The sequence below is a fragment of the Mauremys mutica genome, unplaced genomic scaffold (genome assembly GCF_020497125.1).
Source record: "Mauremys mutica isolate MM-2020 ecotype Southern unplaced genomic scaffold, ASM2049712v1 Super-Scaffold_100186, whole genome shotgun sequence".
NCBI classification, from domain to species: domain Eukaryota; kingdom Metazoa; phylum Chordata; order Testudines; family Geoemydidae; genus Mauremys; species Mauremys mutica.
In genome coordinates, this window is record NW_025423282.1 from 705,552 (window position 1) to 716,435 (window position 10,884).

Below are 10,884 nucleotides of genomic sequence, written 5' to 3' on the forward strand. Positions count from 1 at the left end.
TGGGGTCTGGGTCGGGTCACACACATTCAGACTGTTCGCTCCCCCAGCTACAAACCGCTGCTGATTTCCCAGTTAGGACATTAGCTGTTACTGACAAGGTTTGTCCATTTTCTTTTCTTTATCTCATGCTGCTAGTTAGAAGGATCAGTACTGATTTTGTTTTTCAAAAATACACAACCCCCTAAACCTGCTTTTAGCAATCAGAATAATTTAGTGTCACCTTATTTTTGCCTGCCCCAGTACAAAAGAAGAGGCTTTTGTGGGTTTCCTGACTCAGAGGATGAAAATGACCGTGTGTCGGGCCGCACTGCTGTGAATCGTTGTTGAGTGGAACCCCTTGTTGGCATTGGTAGTGTAGACATGGCCTCAGACTGGGTGCTGGCCAGGGGAAGTATTGCCCCTAGAGACACCCAGGGGTGGTGTGGGATTGTCCCAGGTTACTGGGTGGGGGCTCAAGCGGGTTCTGTGTTGTGTTGTTAAAAAGGATCCCCAAGATATTGAACCTGGCCCATGTTGCTGCCACCTCCAACTGGCAGAAGGGTCACAGGAAGAAGCAGGGGGGAGGGGAGGAGCACCAGTGAATTTATACAATTATTCAGTGAGGCAGAGGCCTGGCAGAAGGAACTACCTGTGCAAGCCCCTGGGCAGAGAAGGGATCTGTGATGGCCTCGGCACTGGAGCTACAGCCCAGGGATGGGGCAGGAACTGGAGCGGGGAAGATGTGTGAGCTGGGAACCCCTCTCCCCGGGGGTTTCCCCTGCAGGCCTGTTTCAGGGTCTCTCTTTGCTCTTTCCCTGTGTAACCCAGTGGGGCTCAAACTTTTGGAACTGGTGACCCCTTGCACAAAGCAAGGTGCCGAGTGCGACCCTCCAACATCAATTCAAAATACATTTTTTCATATTTAATGTTATTTGAAATGCTTAATTTATAACCCAATTCTTTCAAATGAGTTTAACTTTTCTCCCTACTTTTAAATTCAGCCTAGAACACACGTCGATTGAATTATTGTTATAAGCAGAAAAGGGTTTTTAAATAGTTACTGTTGAACACTGGGGGTGTGAAGACATTTGTCAATATCACTTTTCACAGCAGACTTTGCTCCATTGCCACCCTCACTGCTGCTGCCTGCAGAGCTGGGCGGTTTGTGACCCCCACATAATAACCTCACCCCCCCCCACGAGGGGCTGTAACCCCCCGTCTGAGAACTCCTGGGCTGCTCCCTTCCCCCTCTGGCTGGGACACTTGACCCCTGTCCCGTTCCCAGGGGGCCCATGTGCTCCTGGAGCTGGATCGGCCGCTCCTGAGGGGAGCCAGAGCCGGGGGGGGGGGGGGGAAGGGGGGTTCTCAGTGGGGCCAGCAGCGCTGGGAGCCACAGACACAGGGGGGCAGAGATGGGCTGAGGAGGGGCCGCTTGTGCAGAGTCACTTCCCTGCCAGCCCCCAGTGCTCCCCCCCAGCTCCCCCCATCCTCTGGGGCTGCCTTAATTCAGACAGTCCCTTTCCCGCCATATCCCCAGCACATCAGTGATTGCGATAGCAGGGGGCAGGTTTTCTCTGGGGCACTGAGCTTTACCAGGGGGTTGGTGGCTCTTTTCTTTCCTCACCCTGGAGTAAACTCAACTTTTTATTCCATCCTTGATGATTCATGGAATAACAACAGCAGCATGAAGAAAGAGGTGGACACAGCAGGTCTCAGGGTGGGAGCAGAGAGGTGCAAGCGGTGGGGTGGGGTGGACTGGGCTGGGCTGGGCAGGGGAGGGGACAGAGAGGTGTGGGTGGCAAGCAGGATGGGTGTCACAGGAGGGGCAGAGAGGTGTGGGTGGCAGGCAGGATGGGTATCACGGATGGGGCAGAGATGTGTGGGTGGTGGATAGGATGGGTGTCTCAGGAGGGGCAGAGAGGTGTGGGTGGTGGGCAGACCTTGGGGCAGAGGGTGTAGAGGCACGAGCAGCAGGCAAGGAGGAGGGAGGAGAGGAGCGAGCAAGAGGTGGACTAACTTCTAGGGAGCTTCCAGCGTTCATGCCCAGCCTCCCGACATGCAAGAGTCATGGGCCACCTGTTCTCTGGGTCTTCACTAACCAAGTCCCTCCCCAAGCTCTGTTGATGGGAGCAGCCCTCCTGTTGACACAGCGCTATCTGCACATGGGTTAGGTTGATAGAATTGCATTGCTGGGGGGGGGGGGTTAAATTTTTTTACACCCCTGAGTAATGTAGTAAAACCGACCTAATTTTGCAGCATAGACCTGTGCAAAGAATCACACACCCACCTTAGGAGTAAAACTTCACCTGCTCCTCTGCTTTACACAATCCAAACACGAGCAACACTTGTCAGGCCCCAGTGATGATGGCAGGGAGTCAGGTGTGGGCAGACAGTGTGTTACAGCTACCCACAGGCACCATGGCTTAGCTGGCTTAAAGCATCTGTTTTGTAAATAGGAGATCCTGGGTTCAACTCCCAGTGGTGCCTGGTTATTGGGGCACCTGCGATTGGCTACTGTCAGAAGACAAGATTCAGAGCTAGATGGGCCTTTGGTCTAGCCCAGTGTGGTTTTTCTTATGGTTTAAATAACACTCACAGGCACTGACAATAGAGTTACTGAAAGTTTGAGAGTTAGGAGCAGGTAGGTCAGTGGTCCAGTCCCCACACAGATGACCCCTGTCTCCCTCTGGGACGGGGGCAGGTCTGAGCTCTCACCCAAATGCTCATTGTGGCTGCCAGAATCTGTGAGCAGCTTGTTTAGTTTACACCAAAGGTTGAGTCCTGCTTTGTGCACCATGTGTGAGACTGAAAATCCTAAACCCCCCTTTGAAATAACGAAAGCAGCAGGACGTGTTATTGTCCCTGCCCCAAAGCAGACAGACCAATGGAGAAATGCCGTCGAGTCCAAGGTAATACTCCACTGCCATTTTACCTTTTTTGCTGGCTAAACTCCTTCTTATCTGCCTGGCCCAGGCTGTCCTCTGCCTCAGCTGCTGCTCCCGGCCTGCTCTAGAGTCAAACACGCAGGGCCCCCAGGGGAACAGAGGCTGGGACAGGGCAGCCAGGGCCGGCTCCAGAGCCCAGCGGGGCAAGCACCCGCCTGGGGCGGCCCTTTCCCGGGGGGGGCGGCAGGCTGGGCCGGCGGACCTGCCGCAGTCATGCCTGCGGGAGGTCCACTGGAGCCCCGGGAGCAACGGACCTGCCGCAGGCATGACTGCGGAGGGGACGCTCGGCCGGCGGCTCCAGTGGACCTCCCGCAGGCATGACTGCGGACGGTTCGCTGGTCCCACGGCTCGGCTGGACCTCCCGCAGGCATGACTGCGGCAGCTCAACTGGAGCCGCCGGACCTGCGAACCGCCCGCAGCTGCGGGAGGTCCAGCCGAGCCGCGCGACCAGCGGACCCTCCGCAGTCATGCCCGTGGGAGGTCCACTGCTCCCGCGGCTCGGGGGCGCCTCCCGGGCATGACTGCTTGGGGCGGCCAAATTTGTAGAGCCGCCCCTGAGGGCAGCAGCCTGGGTTGGGCTGGGAAGATGCTGGGAGTTCTCGTTCCCTGAGAACTGGCCCGGCTCCCTTCTCAACAGCAAACAAATCAATTCCACGTCCTCTCCCCAGAAAAACCAGCCTGGAGCCAAGGGCAGCAGGGGACGATTCCCTCCAGTTTCCACCGAGGCAGGAGAGAAGCCAGGGTGTTTCTAGCAGAGCTTATGGAACTGACGTGGGGAAACCAGCCTTTAATAACAGGCAGTTCCAGTTTAAGCTAAGTGTTTTTAACAATTTCTACAATATTAAATAACCCTTTAATCATAGTGTCACCATCCATAACATTGCTTCAGCCTTATAGGTTCCCAAGTGCAAAAGCAAACATCGCTTCAAATCCAAGGGAGTGGAGATCAGTCAGTGTTCAGAGTCATCCCACACAGAAGAACCATGTTGTGGTACATACTGGCTCCATCATGTGGCTATGGCCTTTCCCTCCTCCTCCAGAGTCAGAATGTGATCAGCTCACACTGAGAGGGTGCAACACCCCTCCCTTGGTCTCTATGCTAGAGCTCCTATCAGCTCAGTGTCCTTCCCGCAAGAGTGGGCTGCTGAGAGGGTTGCGATGGGGTAAATGAAGGCAGAGGAGGATTGTTCCTGCTGGGTTTTCTTTGTGTGTCTCTGTGATCCTGCTGGAGGAAGCTGAAGCATCATTTGTGTTTGTTTCAGTGTCTTGGGTTGGGCTGAGGTTGTGACCCTGAGTACAGGGATTCCTGCGCTTTCTGCTCTTAGCCCCTCAGGGAATGGACAATGAGCAACTTCAGAAAGTGGATAGAAAGTAGCCTAAGAAAGTGTAACATAAATGAGAAGAAAAATAATATTATTACCTCCCTGGTGGTCTAGTGGTTAGGATTTGGCATTTTCACTGCCACGGCCTGGGTTAAATTCCCAGTCAGGGAAAAGTGACTTTAAACCAAAACTGCTTCAGTTTTTCACTTACAACATAAACAAATCCATGGTATTTTCCTGATTCCCCTTTCTTCCCAGTGTCTCCATGGCAGGGCTGGCTCCAGGCAGCAGCGCAGCAAGCAGGTCCCTGGGGCAGTCAATGGAAAGGGGAGACTTCAGCAGCAATTCGTCCCTCTCAGAGCGAAGGACTTGAGGCCAAAAGCGGCAGAGGTAGAGCTGCAGCTTTTTTATTTTTTTTTTCCACTTGGGGTGGCAAAAACACTGGAAGTGGCCCTGCTCCATGGAAGAGAATTTGTTAAATCCCAGATGAGTGGGGTTAAATCAGTTCTCAGCCTGAGTCCTTTGCTCTTACTTCCGAGGAAATTGGCCCTCCATGGGGCCATTACCTGCCTCTCTTTCCTAGGGAAGCACAATTTTCCTTGCACAGACACAGGAACAGCAAGATCTTTCTCTGTCCCTTGTGCAAAGCAGGGGGCCAAATTCCATGGAAACAATGGACAAGCAGGGGGCCCTGGGCACATCCAGCCCTGGCCGTGAGATGTTCCCTCCCCTCTTTCTTTATGCCCCAATCTTTCATGGATTGTCTGGGATGGGGGAAAAGCTGAGTTCACTGCAGGTGGAGGGGAAAGAGGACCCTGAAAATCTCAGGCCCCAACTCCTGCTACCAGGATCACTGAGGTGCTGGGAATCTGCATGGGAAAGGGACGGTGTGAATTGTCAAGGTGGGGAATGAATAACAATCTACAACTAGATCCACCTCATTAATCACTGACACAGGCTAATCCTGCTGCTGATAGAAGGGAAACTGGGAGTGATTCTTTGCTGTTCAGCCATGGAAACAGTGACCCAATTGCACCGCAGTGAATGTGCTGGGGAAAGCTGGACTTCACAGGCAGGTGGAAAAAGCAGATCCTAGAAACACCTAGAGCTCCCCACAGCACTTCTGCCACCAGGGTCAGGTGTTGAGTGACTCACAGCGTCCCTCCCCTCCCATTACCTTCCAGTAGGGGGTGGCAGCACCCCTCACCCAATGCAGGGGAGAGGCCTGATTATATCTCTGCACCCTGAGTCCAGGGCACCCACTCTCTCTGCCCCACACATCAAATCTGGCCCTGCTGCAAAGTGACCCTAAGAACCAGCAATCTCCAGGACAGCAGGTTTGGCCCTCAGAGTAGGGAATGTGTCCCCCATGCTGCTCTTAGGCCACTGGATGCTCTGGAAACAAGAGGGCTCTGAGTGTAACCCAGGGGTCAGCAACCTTTCAGAAGTGCTGTGCTGAGTCTTCATTTATTCACTCCAATTCAAGGTTCTGCATGCCAGTAATACATTTTAATGTTTTTAGAAGGTCTCTTTCTATGTCTATAATATATAACCAACTATTGTTGTATGTAAAGTAAATAAGGTTTTTTAAAATGTTTAAGAAGCTTGATTTAAAATTAAATTAAAATGCAGAGCCCCCAAGACTGGTGGCCAGGACCTGGGCAGTGTGAGTGCCACTGAAAATCAGCTCGTGTGCCACCTTCGGCACACATGCCATAGGTTGCCTACCCCTGGTGTAACCCGTAGCAAGCAAAGATTATCTGGGGATGTAGCTCAATGGTAGAGCACATACTTTGCATGTATGAGATCCTGGGTTGCATCTCCAGGTTGATTTTTTCACCCTGCTGCTTTGCTCATGCCCAGAGGGGATGTGGCCCAGCAGTCTCCCTGCACCAGTTTCAATCCTGCTCAGTGAGGGGCAAGTGCCAATTGCATGGAAGGTCTGGGGGGGGGGTTCTGCTCCTAAGTCACCTCGGTACATGTAAGATTCCCACCCGCTGTGCTGCTTGGGACAAGGGTAGATGAGAAGGGCGAATCCTCCAGCACTGGAGGGAAAGGTCCCATCTGCACAGACTGAGAGGCCAGGAAACAGAGGGGCAGTCAGTGCTCAGAGAGGAGGAGGTCAGTGATGTACACCCAGCAGGGGACACTGTCTTTTTGAGGCGAGTGCAGCTGGCTTGGGATGGTTCTGACTGTTAGCCAAAAGGGCTCGTTTTCCCCTGGAGCTTACCTAATTACCCCAAGGAGGCACGGAGGATCAGAGAGACGAGTACCACACCCTTTATTGATCGGTCAGCTGAGCGGGTGCTCCTCTCGGCTAGTGCCAGAGAAAGAGACACACCCCACAAGCCCGAACGGGCCTTTTTATAATCAGTAACAAACAACTTAGCCTACGTCCTTCTACGTCAGTTGTCTGACCTGTAGAACCTGTACATGTATCTGTTAGGGGATAATTGGGTACGCAGGATACATATATCATTTTGTGGGGGCTACAAGATACATCTATTGAGGATACATTTGTCATTCTGACGGGGACACAAGATACATCCGTTGACCCTTTGTACTAGATACTTTGGATGCATACATGGAAAAACAGCTGCATACACTTGAGGAGCCAAAATGGCTGATAAGCTATCCAAACAAGCGAATAAGCAATTAGCTGACATAGGAAGATGTACGTCCCTTGTTCCTGTTAGGTCGATTAAAGTTTCAGGCCTACTACAGAAAAGCTTCATTGACACTGGTTTTCACCAACACTGACGATGGATAGAAAAAAGGCTGGAGTCAATGACAGATGAGACCACAGAAGGGGAAGGGGAATGGCAGCCCCACAGAAGGTCCTGGGTGCTCAGATGCCCCAGTTATTGCACCCTGGCCTGTCATAGAGAGAGAAAAGACCCAGCGGGACCCAGCCCCCTACAGTGATCCCATGGACAAGAACCTGGCTGGGAGTGGGGTGAAAGCTCCCTGTGGGCAAAGGGGAGCTGAAATCCCTCCGTGTCCTGGAATGTAAGTAATGGAAGCTTCAAACCCTGCAGGGGTGTGGGCTGAGGTGCATCAGCAGAAGGTTGGGCTGGACAGGGGCGGCAGGTTTGTATAATTTTTGGTGGTGCCCAGAATGGGACCAAGTCCTGCCCCACCCCAACTTTAGGCCGATTCTCCTGATTCCCCTGAATCGGGCCCCACCCCTAAGAGGGCCCCGTGCCCAAGCCCTGGTACTGCGTACTGGCAAGAGCTGGTGCGCTGTACCGGGGTGGCCCGGCTTCCTCAGGGGGCAATTTAAAGGGCCTGGAGCTCCCAGCAGGGGCTGGGGTAGGGCGGTTTTGGGTGCTGGGGGCTATTTAAAAAGTCCAGGGTTCCCATTGCTTCTACCACCCCGGCCCTTTAAATAGCCCCCAGAGCCCCGCAGCTTCCCCAGGGCTCCCTCAGCTATTTACAGGGCCGGGGCAGTGGAAGCAGGGGAGCCCCAGGCCATTTAAATAGCCCCCAAGCCCCGGGCTGCTGCTGCTACCCCGGTGCTGAGGGGGCACTTACCGTACAGGGTGGGCTGTACCCCCTGTACCCGCACCCCCTGCCCTGCCTGCACCAGTCCCTGCCTCCAGCCAGCCCCACACCCCCTGCCTGCAGCCAGCCCATCTCCAGCCAGCCCCACACCTCCTGCCCACAGCCAGCCCATCTCCAGCCAGCCCTGCACCCCCTGCCCTGCCTCCAGCCCCTCACCCCCTGCCCTGCCTGCACCAGCCCCTGCCCCCAGCCAGCCCCACACCTCCTGCCCCCAGCCAGCCCATCTCCAGCCAGCCCTGCACCCCCTGCCCTGCCTCCAGCCCCTCACCCCCTGCCCTGCCTGCACCAGTCCCTGCCTCCAGCCAGCCCCACACCCCCTGCCTGCAGCCAGCCCATCTCCAGCCAGCCCCACACCCGCTGCCTGCAGCCAGCCCCACACCAGCCAGCCCTGCACCCCCTGCCCTGCCTGCACCATCCCCTGCCTCCAGCCAGCCCCACACCTCCTGCCCACAGCCAGCCCATCTCCAGCCAGCCCTGCACCCCCTGCCCTGCCTGCACCAGCCCCTCACCCCCTGCCCTGCCTGCACCAGCCCCGGCCTCCAGCCAGCCCCACACCCCCTGCCCGCAGCCAGCTCATCTCCAGCCAGCCCCACACCCCCTGCCCTGCCTGCACCAGCCCCTGCCTCCAGCCAGCCCCACACCCCCTGCCCACAGCCAGCCCCTGCTGCACACCCTGCCTGCACCAGCCCCACACCCCCTGCAGCCAGCCCTGCACCCTGTCTCCAGCCAACCCCTGTCGTACCCCTTGCGGCCCTGCCTGAAGCCAGCCAGCTCCCCACACCCCCCTGCTCGCACCAGCCCTACATCACCAGCCCTGCACCTCCTGCCCTGCCTGCAGCCAGCCCCACACCTCCTGCCCTGTCTCCAGCCAACCCCTGCTGCACCCCCCTGCCTGAAGCCAGCCAGTCCCACACACCCCATCTCCAGCCAGCCCTGAACCCCTTGCCCTGCCTGCAGCCAGACCCTACCTCCAGTCAGCTCCTGCCCTGCCTCCAGCCAGCCCCATGTCCACTGGTGCCTGCAGTTCCCAGGGCAGTAACCCTGCACACCTGCTTCAATGAGGGGGGGGGCAGGGAGCAGCTGGAACCCACACATGTGCACACCGTAGGGTGACCCGACAGCAAGTGTGAAAAATCGGGACGGGGGTGGGGGGTAATAGGATCCTATATAAGAAAAAGTCCCAAAAATTGGGACTGTCCCTATAAAATCAGGACATCTGGTCACACTAGCACAGCCCCAGGGAGTGGCAGGGACCCACACATGTAAAACGGAATTCGTTTCTGGTTCAGGCCCATCTTTTTAAAAAAGAACTTTAGGTAGGGTTAACATACACCCGTATTTTCCTGGACATGTCAGGCTTTTTGGTTCTTAAATCACTGTCTGGGAGGAACTTTTAAAGTTTAAAAATTTAAAAATTCCTCCTGGGAAAATACGGACGCATGGTAACGCTATTGGTACAAAAAATACATACTGTGGCACATCCCTTAAATCAGAACTTTTTATAGGGAACCGGTTCCTAAGGAATGAAAGTCTTTTTTATATATACATATATATATATCTATATAAATTTTAAGTTATCCCTGCCGGGGCCCGGCTGAAAATGACTGCCCAGAGTTCGAGAACTGTCCCTGTTCTCATTGGACAGATGGGGAGAAGCCTGAAGTACAAAGAAGGGACGTGACCTTCCCAAGGGCCTACACAGCAAGGTGGTGGCAGAGCTAGAAAGAGAAGCCAACAGTCCTGACTCCTGTTCTAATGGACCAAAAAAACCCAGAGAAAGGGCTAGAGCCCAGGAATCGAGATGGTGGGGAAATTTCATTGAAACCATTTCTGTCAGAAAATCCCCTTCAGACTAAACCAGTTTGTTTCTCGAAATCAAAACAAGTGGGATGAAAGTTCTTTGCACAAATATTTTGTTGCAAAACAAAAGCATCTCCTGTTTGTCACAGTGTGTTAAATTGTCTCATCGCACACAAAGAGGAGACACTTAGATCTCAAACATTAGATAAGATGCTTCAGTCTGAGCTAAGTAATTGCTGCTCTTAACAATTTCAAAATAAAAAAATACAAATCAAATAGACTATTTCAGCTATTCTATTATGTCATAATCTGCTCTGAGTAAATGTGATAGGACACCGCATATTATACACTACTCCTAGTGACACTCGCCAATGGATCCCCACCCACCATGAGGTAGGTAGGAGCGGATCATTATTATCCCTACTTGAAAGCTAAGGCTGAGAAAGGAGAATTGACTTGTCTTAGGTCACACAGCCAGTCACTGGCAGATTTGGGAATAGGACCCAAGAGCCCTGATTTTTAAACTAACCATCGGATCTTGAATTTCAGACACTGAATGACCTGAATAAAGTGCTCTCAGATGAGCTCCAGACCAACAACAGTGCACAATAAATATTCAGCAAGTATTTGAGGAGAATTGCATTGTTAGAGAGAATCATGAACTGCTCAGAGACCATTAATGCAGAGGAGCAGCAAAATTCATCAAACATATAACAGGTTCTGACTTATTTCCTTGGGCTTAAAAGAGAACAACAAGGACCTGAGTCTCCTCCCTGTCAATAACCCCCTGCTCAGCCAATCAGGGTAGAGACTGAGGACGGCAGGCTGAGGGCTCTCGCCCAAAGGATGGCCCAGGTCACCGGTGGGGATCACTGCCTGAGCACTATTTCAGCCCCACATTTTTGGGTGGACATCCCACAGTGGGAGCTGCAGAGCACTCACCTGAGACACATACGCACACCCCTCCTGGTGTTGGGAGGGGAACAGGAGAAAGGACAAAAGAAGCAAGAGACAAAGAGAAAGGAGGGAGAGACGGATGGAGGAAAAGGTGAAACCAAAAGGACAAACCCTAATGACCCCAGTGATTCTAAGGGACAAAATCCCAGGTGCGCAATAAAATTCTGCCTCCTTAAGCTCATGTTTTCCATGCCTAGAATTCAACGGTCACCAGATGGATCAGACTGAACAGGTTTCAAACCTCGAGGAGGCTCTTACCTTCTAAACAGGGACGGCTGGTCTCTAGTAAACTCACTAAAAGGGAAGGAGAAAACTCA

The 10,884-nt window shown here is 53.6% G+C and overlaps 2 non-coding genes across 2 annotated transcripts; both read left to right on the forward strand.

The window, feature by feature from the left end:
- Positions 1–2,391: 2,391 nt before the first annotated feature.
- On the forward strand, positions 2,392–2,466 carry TRNAT-UGU. The gene has a single exon. It is a non-coding gene; the product is annotated as a tRNA-Thr (tRNA).
- Positions 2,467–4,345: 1,879 nt separating this feature from the next.
- TRNAE-UUC lies at positions 4,346–4,417 on the forward strand. Its single transcript has one exon. It is a non-coding gene; the product is annotated as a tRNA-Glu (tRNA).
- Positions 4,418–10,884: the final 6,467 nt, after the last annotated feature.